This window comes from Coregonus clupeaformis, unplaced genomic scaffold (genome assembly GCF_020615455.1).
Source record: "Coregonus clupeaformis isolate EN_2021a unplaced genomic scaffold, ASM2061545v1 scaf1194, whole genome shotgun sequence".
Lineage (NCBI taxonomy): Eukaryota > Metazoa > Chordata > Actinopteri > Salmoniformes > Salmonidae > Coregonus > Coregonus clupeaformis.
The window spans coordinates 150001-162500 of NW_025534648.1; positions in this window are offsets into that span (position 1 = coordinate 150001).

Below are 12500 nucleotides of genomic sequence, written 5' to 3' on the forward strand. Positions count from 1 at the left end.
CATTGATTTCCATGTACTACCTGTCGTGAAAAAGAAATTACGCACACAACATTGTCTCACTCTGGGTGTGCGAAGGGAGAGGCATATACTAGAGGGCCAAAATGGCTTAGAAATTTGACCTCACGAGTGCACCCTCACCAGCCATTTGTATATGAGTCACTGGGCTATTCCCGTTCAGAGGCAGGCTGAACGCACCCCACACCTGGAGTTCCAGGTCTCAGGCAGCCTCTGGAACTGCCGTTCTGCTCCAACAAAGCTGACTTCATCCCAGCCTATGCTAATCTCCAGTCCCTCGACTTCCTGGCGCTGACGGAAACATGGATTACCACTGAAAACACTGCTACTCCTACTGCTCTCTCCTCGTCTGACCATGTGTTCTCGCATACCCCGAGAGCATCTGGTCAGAGGGGTGGTGGCACAGGAATCCTCATCTCTCCCAAGTGGACATTCTCAATTTTTCCCCTAACCCATCTGTCTATCTCCTCATTTGAATTCCATGCTGTCACAGTCACTAGCCCATTTAAGCTTACAGTTTTTTCTGATTGGTTAAGCAAATGTTTTGTAACTATTGGATATTTTTGCAAAACTATACACACAAATAAGAAAACCTTTCACCCAATTATCAAAACATTGTAGTTCTCTTGCAAAAGCGAACACAGCTAGATTAACTCTTCACACCTTCTTAAAAATGGTGTTTTCGTATCAAACAGTAAACACAAGCCATCATCTACTAAGCACACAATGTGCCAACTACACACTGATGGTATGAATACAAAACACATCTGGCTTTTGCTTTCTCTGTGTACAGATGTCAATTTGAGGTCATACTTTTGTCATAGTGTCATGTAAACATACAAGGATCCAAACTTCAAGTATTGGTGTTTATTCACACTCATCAAAACCAAGACAAAGTCAGAACACAAAATAGTAATTTCACAACAAAAAAACAATCAGCCTACATCATGTCGTCTTTCTGGGTCCGGCCACAAAATTTCGTCCACACCGCATGCGATATCCTCCAGTCCAAGGCACCGGGGAAAATATGTCCTTGAATGCCGTATCCAGGCCTGACATGATGCCTGGTCAATATCTCCACATGCCTCCTCCATTGCCTGTAAAAGGGCTACCTGTTGATGAGGATGACGGTCGTACACTTTCCAGCGCCAGGCAGAGAAGAACTCCTCGATGGGATTTAAGAATGGAGAGTATGGAGGGAGGTTGAGTGCCATGAAGAATGGGTGGTCTGTAAACCAGTTGCGGACCAAAGCAGCCCTATGGAAACTAACATTGTCCCATATGATGACATATCGGATATGCTCTGGTCTCTGAACAGTGAGCATGTCATGTAAGGTGTCCAGGAATGCAATAATGTGTGCAGTGTTGTATGGGCCTAAGGTTGCATGATGGTGAACAACACCATTTTGGCTTATAGCTGCACACATGGTTATGTTACCACCACGTTGTCCTGGGACATTGATGATGGCACGGTGTCCAATAATGTTCCTGCCACGTCTCCTGGTTTTACTGAGGTTAAAACCGGCCTCATCTACAAAAAGTAGCTCATGTCCCATGGCATCTGCTTCTAGTTCCATCACTCTCTGGACAAGACAAAACAAATGCAACACATCAGGCCCATGCACAGCACTACAGTATGCACTTCCAAATTCAGAACCAATGACAGCTTACCTGCACATAGTCATATCGCAGTTGCTTTACACGTTCTGTGTTTCTCTCGAAAGGAACTCTGTAAATTTGCTTCATTCTTATTCTGTGGCGTGCAAGTACACGACTTAGTGCAGAAATAATTACAGTGTGTATATTTTGAAAGATGGTGTCATTATCAATTATGCGCATGCTGTATTTCGCGCAGTCTTATTGCATTATTGGCAATCACCATGTTCACTATATGGGTCTCTTGCTCTGGAGTGAACATTCTTCCTCTGCCCCCAACATCTGGACGTCTAGCAATTCTGTAAAGTAACAATTTCAGTATTTTTGCATGTATGGTACTGTTGTGTTTCTCATTAGAGTATGGCAGTGCTACAAAGTAGTTACCGATTCTCATTTCGAAATGTCCTAATGATGCTAGCCACGGTGTAGCGGCTCAAATTAGTCTGAACCCGTTGGCCAGCTTCCCTCAGGGTCATCCCATGGTTGATGACATGGTCCACTATTGTAGCTCTGATGTCATCAGTTATTCTACTTACTCTTCTTACCCCTTCCTCTTTCCCCTCCTCGTCCTCTTCTTGCTCCTCCTTGTCCTCTTCCTCTAACTTCCTCTAACCCTCTCCTTCTTCAACTCCACGTCCTCTTCCTCCAACTTCTTCAACTCCACGTCTCTCCCTCGGCCTCCTCGGCCTCCTCTGATTCTCACTCTTCTCCCTCTTCTGCTCCTTCCATTGTACTTCACACAGACAGCTTACCTGTGGCTTATTTATAGTGCTTGGGCTGATTGCAAAGTGAACTAATTATCTACAACAGTTTTCACATGTGCAAGTATTGCCAGACAGTTGGCAAAATAGTGTTAATGATAGCCATACATGTGTATAATTTTGCTAGGAGTGTGTTGGAAATTTGGTAATTGAGTGTAAGCAGTGAGTTGTGTTTAAAGTTCTGCAAAAAGAGTGTTGTGCAGAATTGTGCCTACAGTTTTGCAAAGTGTGTGTTACAAAATTGTAAACTGAGTGCAAAGCAGTGTTTGTGCTTTTAGTTTTGCAAACTCAGTGAGTGGTTTTGCTATACGTGATTAATAGTTTTAGAAATTGTGCTACAAGAATCACGATTAGCGCTACAGCATTCAGAAAAAACTGTAATTCCTTGTCATCTATCGCCCTCCAGGTTCCCTTGGAGAGTTCATCAATGAGCTTGACGCCTTGATAAGTTCCTTTCCTGAGGATGGCTCACCCCTCACAGTTTTGGGGGATTTCAACCTCCCTATGTCCACATTTGACTCATTTCTCTCTGCCTCCTTCTTTCCTCCTCTCCTCTTTTGACCTCACCCCTCTCCACCGTCCCCCCTACTCACAAGGCAGGCAATACGCTTGACCTCATCTTTACTAGATGCTGCTCTTCTACTAATCTCACTGCAACTCCTCCATGTCTCCGACCACTACCTTTGTTTCCTTTTCTCTCTCGCTCTCCTCCCACACTACTCACTCTGCCCCTACACAGATGGTAATGCGCCGCCGCAACCTTCTCTCTCTCTCCCACTCTCTCTCCTCTTCCATCCTATCATCTCTCTTCCCTCTGCTCAATCCTTCTCCCTCCAATCTCCTGATTCTGCCTCCTCAACCCTCCTCTCCTCCCTTTCTGCATCCTTTGACTCTCTGTGTCCCCTATCCTCCCGGCCGGCTCGGTCCTCCCCCTCAGCTCCGTGGCTTGATGACTCACTGCGAGCTCACAGAACAGAGCTCCGGGCAGCGAGCGGAAATGGAAGAAAACTAAACTCCCCTGCCGACCTGGCATCTTTTCACTCCCTCCTCTCTACATTTTCTTCATCTGTTTCTGCTGCTAAGGCCACTTTCTACCACTCTAAATTCCAAGCATCTGCCTCTAACCCTAGGAAGCTCTTTTGCCACATTTTCCTCCCCTGCTGAATCCTCCCCCTCCTCTCGCTCTGTGGATGACTCTCGTCAACCACTTTGAAAAGAAGGTTGACGACATCCGATCCTCGTTTGTTAAGTTCTAATGACACTGCTGGTCCTACTCACACTGCCTACCCCTATGCTTTGACTTCTTTCTCCCCCTCTCTCCAGATAAAATCCTGCGACTTGTGACTGCAGGCCGTCCAACAACCTGCCCGCTTGACCCCATCCCCTCCTCTCTTCTCCAGACCATCTCCGGTGACCTTCTCCCCTACCTCACCTGCTGATCAACTCATCCCTGACCGCTGGCCATGTCCCTTCCGTCTTCAAGAGAGCGAGAGGTTGCTCCCCTTCTCAAAAAACCAACACTCGATCCCACTGATGTCAACAACTACAGACCAGTATCCCTTCTTTCTTTCTTTCCAAAACTATTGAGGCGTGCCGTCTTAGCCAACTCTCTTGCTATCTCTCTCAGAATGACCTTCTTGATCCAAACCAGTCAGGTTTCAGGACTGGTCATTCAACTGAGACTGCTCTTCTCTGTGTCAGGAGGCTCTCCGCACTGCTAAAGCTAACTCTCTCTCCTCTGCTCTTGTCCTTCTAGACCTGTCTGCTGCCTTTGATACTGTGAACCATCAGATCCTCCTCTCCACCCTCTCCGAGCTGGGCATCTCCGGCGCGGCTCACTCCTGGATTGCGTCCCACCTGACCGGTCGCTCCTACCAAGTGGCGTGGCGAGAAGCTGTCTCAGCACCACGTGCTCTCACCACTGGTGTCCCCAGGGCTCAGTTCTAGGCCCTCTCCTTTTCTCCCTATACACCAAGTCACTTGGCTCTGTCATATCCTCACATGGCCTCTCCTATCATTGCTACGCTGATGATACACAACTAATCTTCCTTTCCCCCTTCTGATAACCAGGTGGCGAATCGCATCTCTGCATGTCTGGCAGACATATCAGTATGGATGACGGATCACCACCTCAAGCTGAACCCTGGCAAGACGGAGCTGCTCTTCCTCCCGGGGAAGGACTGCCCGTTCCATGATCTCGCCATCACGGTTGACAACTCCGTTGTGTCCTCCTCCCAGAGTCGAAGAGCCTTGGCGTGACCCTGGACAACACCCTGTCGTTCTCCGCTAACATCAAGGCGGTGACCCGCTCCTGCAGGTTCATGCTCTACAACATTCGGGAGAGTACGACCCTGCCTTACACAGGAAGCGGCACAGGTCCTAATCCAGGCACTTGTCATCTCCCGTCTGGACTACTGCAACTCGCTGTTGGCTGGCCTCCCCTGCCTGTGCCATTAAACCCCTACAACTCATCCAGAATGCCGCAGCCCGTCTGGTGTTCAACCTTCCCAAGTTCTCTCACGTCACCCCCCTCCTCCGCACACTCCACTGGCTTCCAGTTGAAGCTCGCATCCGTTACAAGACCATGGTGCTTGCCTATGGAGCAGTGAGGGGAACGGCACCTCTGTACCTTCGGGCTCTGATCAGTCCCTACACCCAAACGAGGGCATTGCGTTCATCCACCTCTGGCCTGCTGGCTCCCCCTTCCTCTCGCGGAAGCATAGTTCCCGCTCAGCCCAGTCAAAACTGTTCGCTGCTCTGGCACCCCAATGGTGGAACAAGCTCCCTCACGACGCCAGGACAGCGAGTCACTCACCACCTTCCGGAGACATTTGAAACCCCACCTCTTTAAGGAATACATGGGATAGGATAAAAGTAATCCTTCTACCCCCCAAAAAAATTGTAAAGTGGTTATCCCACTGGCTATAGGGTGAATGCACCAATTTGTGAGTCGCTCTTGATAAGAGCGTCTGCTAAATGATCGAATGTGCCCTTGAGCAAGGCACTTAACCCTAATTGCTCCTGTAAGTCGCTCTGGATAAGAGCGTCTGCTAAATGACTAAAATGTAAAATGTAAAAAAAAAATGTGTTACAAGTGCCATGTAATAACAATAACAATACTATAGTGGCTTCGATTTCAAACTCACGAGTGCACCCTCAACAGCCATATTTATATATGAGCCACTGGGCTATTCCCGTTCAGAGGCAGGCTGCTGTGATATGTTACAAGTGCCATGTAATAACAATACTATAGTGGCTTCGATTTCAAACTCAAGAGTGCACCCTCAACAGCCATATTTATATATGAGTCACTGGGCTATTCCGTTCAGAGGCAGGCTGCTGTGATATGTTACAAGTGCCATGTAATAACAATACTATAGTGGCTTCGAATTCAAACTCATGAGTGCACCCTCAACAGCCATATTTATATATGAGCCACTGGGCTATTCCCGTTCAGAGGCAGGCTGCTGTGATATGTTACAAGTGCCATGTAATAACAATACTATAGTGGCTTCGAATTCAAACTCACGAGTGCACCCTCAACAGCCATATTTATATATGAGTCACTGGGCTATTCCGTTCAGAGGCAGGCTGCTGTGATATGTTACAAGTGCCATGTAATAACAATACTATAGTGGCTTCGAATTCAAACTCAAGAGTGCACCCTGTCACGGTTTCGGCCGAGGCAGCTCCTCCTCCTTGTTCGGGCAGGTTTCGCCGTTCGTCGTCTCCGGAGTACTAGCTGCCACCGCTCCATGTTTTCTGTTTGACTAGTTTTGTCTGATTAGTCACACCTGTCTTGTGTTTTGCCTATTAAGCTCCCTATTTAGTTTCCCTGGTTTCGTGTTGGTGTCGTTTCGTACCTGTGTTTTGGTACGCCACCTCTGTATTGCCTACTTCTCGATTTAGAGGAGTTTTGCGCGTCTGTTTTGGGCGCTTGTGTTTCACGCCTGTATGCGTTTGCCTCAGCTATTTTTGGATTATTGCATTGCATTTTTCCAGTAAAGTATTTGGACTCTCCTGCTGCTTCCGCACTTGATTCCACACCACACCATTTCTACACGCGCTGACAGAATTACACACCACATCGATGGAATCAGCAGGAGCACAAGTCAACAGCGTGGAGGGACGTCTCCAGGGACAGGAACATCGCATTAACCGGATCGGGCACGCGTTGAGGGCGTCATGGACACTCTTCGGCGCTGGGAGATCAGCGTGTTCCCACAGCCCCACCGACAGTCTCCATCACCACCAGAGAACCTGCCTACTCATCCACCGGAACCCAGTGGGATTCGGCTCGCTCCCGAGAGGCGTACGACGCTCCGCTTCGCCGGGTGTCAGGGCTTCCTTCTGCAAGTGAGCTTACTAGCTACCAACACCCGGCGCCTCGGGATACGAGATCGTCACGTCCTCATCTCCTGTCTCACCGGCAAGGCGTTGGAGTAGGGCCAACGCCGAATGGAGGGGAATAGACTCCCGCCACAGTCACCTATCAGAGGTTCTCCACCCCGCCGCTTTAGGTGGTCTTTGACCATCCACCAGAGGGAAGAGCGGCGGGGAACGCCTCTATTCCACCTTCGACAGGGGATGAGGAGCGCTCAAGAATTCGCACTGGAATTCCGGACTCCTAGAAGGCTGAGCGAGGGTGGAATGAGAGGCCTCAGCATCATTTTAGGTGTGTTTTTTAGGGAGGAGTCCCACAGGGAGTTAGCGTGTAGGGACACGCTAACTTTTTTGACCAGCTTGTGGACATGGTATTGCTGGACAAACCTACTACGACTGACGCCCCAGATGGGGGGCTCCTATCTCCACCCTCCAGCACCTCCGAGCCTAGTCCGATGGAGCTGGGAGGGGCTGCGCTTGAGAACCAAAAGAGGAAGGAACCCGCAGGGGAGCAGTCTCCTGCACCAAGTGTGGCCCCCTGAGGACACACGCAGCTAGGTGCTGGGGAGGGTTCTGAGGGAGGGAGATGGCAGGCATACAGTGGGGAGTCCACCCAGGTGAGTAGGCGCCCTACTTACCCAGAGCTTTGTGTCCACTTTAATTGCCTGTTTGTTTTCACAATTGACCTGTCAGCATAAGGCGCTAGTGATTAGAGGCTGGGAATTTTATAGATCGCAAATTTGTGTGTTGGGTTAGGGATTCCTCCTTCAGTGATAAAACCTTCCCCGTGAGCATGCTTTAGATAGTCATGATAGGATTTGGTGATTGGGGAGCTCACAGCTGCACTTAGATGATGACCAGGGGGTCAATGAGACGAGTTAACTCTATCTGATTGACTCTTCCGTGTATGTGGTGACTGGGGCTCTGGTTAACCACCCAGATCCTACTATTTCGTGGCGAGAGAAGGCTCTTAAGGTGGTTGTAGTGTGAGGGGTTTTGTCTGGGTGTTTCGTAGGGGCGACCTCGGTGGAGAGTCCGAACCAGATGTCAGCACTGCACATTCCCCCTGAGTAGAGGATTTGGCACTGTGTTAGGGGTAAGACCCGAGTGCAAGGTTGCCACCCCTACAGACAGGGGGGGGGATTAAAATAGACCTTCAGATAGGAGCAGGACGCGAGCCATGTATCCTTTGTACAGGAGGAGAAAAAGCAATGGGAGACGTACATTGCCGAAGTGAGATGAGGGATAATAGGACCTCTACCTCCCTCCTCGAGCTTCTTTTGTGAAGAAGAAGGATGGAGGGTTGGTGGTATTGATAGGTAATCAGGTGACTGTTAAATACAGTTATCCACTCTCGCTGATTGGGATATGACGGAGTCATTAACGGGGCACGGTTCTTCACAAAATTGGGATCTCAGGAGCGCATATAATTTAAAAGGTGATTAGGAGGGAAAGGAGGGAAGAAGATTATAATCATTAAAGTATGCCAATATAATGAATGTATAGTCTTCAATCATTTGTAGATGAAATTTTCCGGGACATGAAGGTGAGGGGGTGGTGTGGTGTAATTGATGATATTCTGCGTGACAGGCCCTACCCGGGCCGAGCATGTAGCCCTGAGAAGTATTGAGGAGACTGTTGAGCATGACCGTATGTCAAGGCTGAGAAATGTCGTTCTTTCAGGAGCCTGCTTCTTTGTGGGTTATTCAGTTGTCTGCGTCAGGGGTGAGAATAGAGGTGGATGAGGTTCAGCAGGTAATTGGCAAAACCCCCAACGATAGTAAGAGGGATATTTTTGGGGTTTATAATATTAGGAGGTATTTTTGGGTAGGTGGAGCATCACGCCTCCTCTGAAGGGGGTCGGGCGCTTTGCAGTGGTGGGCTGAGGCGGACAGGGCTTTTGGTAAGCTGAAGGACCTGTTTACCTCGCTCGTGTTGGCGCACCCGATCCCACTTTAGCTTTCAAGTGAGGTAGAGCGTCGAGGCTGGTATAGGGGCCGCTCGGTCTCAGCTATGGTATACAATAAGTGACTCTGTGCTTTTATTTAGAAACTGGTCGGCGGAGGAATTATGATGGAGGACAGGGAGGTTAGCCGTGAGGTAGGCCCTAAAGGTGTGGAGGCATTGGCTTGAGGGGGGTCAAGCACCCTTTCCTTATTTGACCGATCACCGGAACCTGGAATATATTCGGGCAGCTAGGAGACTAGTCTCGACAGGCCTTCGATGGACTATGCGTCGACCGGTTTGTGCTTAAGATCACTTACATCCCTGGGTCCCAGAACGGGAAGGCAGATGCTCTGTCTCGCCTGTATGACGCGGGAGGAGAGGTGGCGTGGAGCCCATTCCCCATACTACCGAGTCATGTCTGGTGGACGGTGGTGTGGGAGGTTATGGGAGATCGAGCGGGCGTTGGGGGATACCTAGTCTCTGAGTCAGTGGGTTTGGACGTGACTGCCGCCGAGGTGGGGATGGTGATTTATTGGGTACACGCCTTTCTGGACATCGGGTATTGGCCGGACGGGTGCACTGCCTTAGCATGAAGTACTGGTGGCCAACCTTAGCCAGGGATGGGAGTGGTTTATGTTCCTCCCGCCTGCTAATATGTGCTGAGTGTAAGGCACTCAGACATTTGCCAGTGGGTAAAATTAAGCCCGCAGTCGCCACAGCGATTCTGGTCACATCTATCGAGGATTTTGTTAGATCTTCCCTCCTCCCAGGATGTAATTGGGTGGGATCGTTAAGGCCTGTCAGCCTCCTTCCCATGCCGGGTCTTCCTACTGCCCTACAGACCGCGGAGGCTCTATTTATATTGGGCATTAGGGGTACCCGAGGATAGTAGTTGATGAGGCCCCCCCCAGCTTTACCCAGAGTCTGGAGAGCATTTATGGAACGCTTGGGGGGTCGGTGAAAGTTTACCTGGGTTACCACCCGAGAGCAATGGGCAGGTGAAAGAGTAACCAGGGGATGTGGGTAGGTTTCTGAGGTATATGTCAGGACCGGCCGGAGGAGTGGGCGAGATGTGCCCTGGGCCGAGATGGCACAGAACTCCCTCCTCACTCCTCCACTAGACTAACCCGTGTTTAGGTATCAGCCGGTTTGGCACCGTGGATGAGAGCCAGATCGAGGCCCCGCCGTGGATGAGTGGGTAAGTGCGCGGGAGGGGGGAATGATGTATTGCAGCGTGCCAGAACAAAAGCGCCATGACGCCCGCAGTGAGGCCAGTGTACGCACCTGGAGATCGAGTCTGGCTCTCAACCAGCGAACTTGCCCCTCCGCCTCGCCTCTGCCGGAAGCTGGGTCGGCAGGAGGGGGGTTTTTTAAAGTCTGAGGAGACTGAATGGAGGTGGGTTACAGGTTAGAACCACCTATTGATTACAAGAATATTAACCCCATTCCATGTGTTTCCTCAGGTCGGGTGGTAGATGGTCACCCAGGACTTCGAGATTGAGGAGACTCCTCCGCCCCGTTGGAGATCGAGGGGCTCCGGAACTGTTGGAATCTGGATTCAGACGGGATGGGGGGTTCTGCATCATGTGGAGGAGGGAGGGAGGGAGGAAGGTGTGGGTGCGAGGAGGGATATTGGATGGCCGCGATGACACTCCACGGGTATTACGCGAGCCCGCCCCGGGGGCCCCCGAGCGGGCAGCTGAGGAAGTAAACTGTACGGCGGCCGAGGCAGCCCCCCCCTCCGTCGGGGCAGGTGCGCTCGGCTCCGGAGTATAGTGCACCGCCTCCATGTTTTCTGTTTGACTATTTGATTAGTACACCGTCTGTGTTTTGCCTATTAAGCTCCCTATTTAGTTTCCTGGTTTGAGTGTTGTGTTGTGTGTAATTGCTTTGTGTTGGTGTGCTCGACTCTGTGTTTTGGACGCCACCTCTGTATTGCCTAATTAGAATTAGAGGAGTTTTGGGCTGTTTTGAGGCGCTTGTGTTTCACGCCTGTGTGCGATTTCTGGCTATTTGGATTATTGCATTGCATTTTTCATAAAGTATGATCTGTTTGCACTGATTCACACACACCTTCACCAGCTGTTTGTTTCCCCATTTGGAGAGAAAATAATGTGAGGATTTCATGTGGACATTTATGGCGCTACGCGAAATGACACAAAGTAACAAAGTGGAGGGAAAAAAGTAGCTCTCACTCTGCCTGGGGTGAGAGAGAGACTTGAGTGAGGGAGTGAGTGAGTGAATGAGAGAGAGAGAGAGAGAGAGAGAGAGAGAGAGAGAGAGAATAAGTTTAATCGAAGGGAGGATACGCCCGGAGAGTGGCTAATGTATCATTTCCGCCCGCTCCACGCGTAGGGGTTTAGCGCGGGCTTTTTGTTGTTTTGCACTGAATAGTATGTTTGGGCTCCATTCCAGGTGAAGGCAATAAAATGGACCATTTGACAAAGGTGTAATAAAAAGCAGTGTTGGGTTGGATTGGAAAGAAATGTCTTTTGTCGCTTATTGAGCCGGATAGTGGTTTTGAGTGACTTCTGAATCGGTAGGACACGGATGGAGGAATGACGCTCATCATTGGACTATACACTAGATGTGAATGAGAAACGATAATGGAAGAATAAAAAGGTGAATAATCCAGTTTAGGAAGAATAGGATAGAATATATATATGAAGTACCTTTTTGCCAACGGGTATTGGTAGTGATAAGGGAAAACTCAGTGGTAGAGCACTGCGCTTGCAAACAAGGAAGTTAGGGGGCAGTATGAAAATGTAGGCACTCACTGGGAACTGATAAGTGGCTTGGGCAAGAAGGGCCTGCTACATGACTCAAAAATGTCATGTAAAGTGTAGTAAATTTGAGTACGTAGTGTTTTTCTTCATACACTCAAGAGGAACAGGATAAAAGGCTAGTTCCACGTGACAAAGTGGGGCTATGAATCTGTGGGCGGCCCTTTGGTATAGTAGAGAGAAGGATCCCAATGACTACCTTTGGGGATAGCTCTATACAATGAGGGAAAAGAAAAGAGGCCTGAAATCAACCTTCTGACCCAAAATGCACCTGCTGGGATTCTTCTCCAGTCAACAAAAAGCCCTAGTCCCACTCGGAGAGAGACAGAGAGAGTGAGAGAGATGAGAAGAGAGAGAGAGACAGAGAGATAAGGGAGAGACTGAGGGAGGGGAGGAGAGACACACAGAGAGAGAGAGAGAGGACTGAGGAGAGAGAGAGAGAGATAGAGAGAGAGAGAGGAGAGAGATACTGCTGAGAGAGAGACTGAGTGAGTGAGACTGAGTGAGGGAGAGAGAGAGAGAGAGAGAGAGAGAGAGGAGAGAGAGAGAGAGACTGAGGTGAGGGAGGGAGAGAGAAAGAGAGAGAGAGAGACTGAGGTGGGATTGGAGTGAGAGAGAGAGAGAGAGAGACTGAGAGAGCGATGAGTGAGAGGATGGAGGAGGGGAGGAGAGAGAGAGAGAGAGAGAGACTGAGTGAGTGACTGAGAGAGAGAGAGAGAAAGCAGAGAGAGAGACTGAATGAGTGAGTGAGAGAGAGAGAGAGAGACTGAGGAGTGAGAGAGAGAGAGTGAGGAGTGAGAGAGAGAGAGAGACTGAGAGAGAGAGAGAGGGAGACTAGGAGTGAGAGGAGGAGTGAGTGAGAGAGAGAGAGAATTGGAGGAGTGACTGCAGAGAGAGAGAGACAGGAGAGAGAGAGACTGGAGGAGTGGGAGTGAGAGAGAGACAGAGAGAGAGA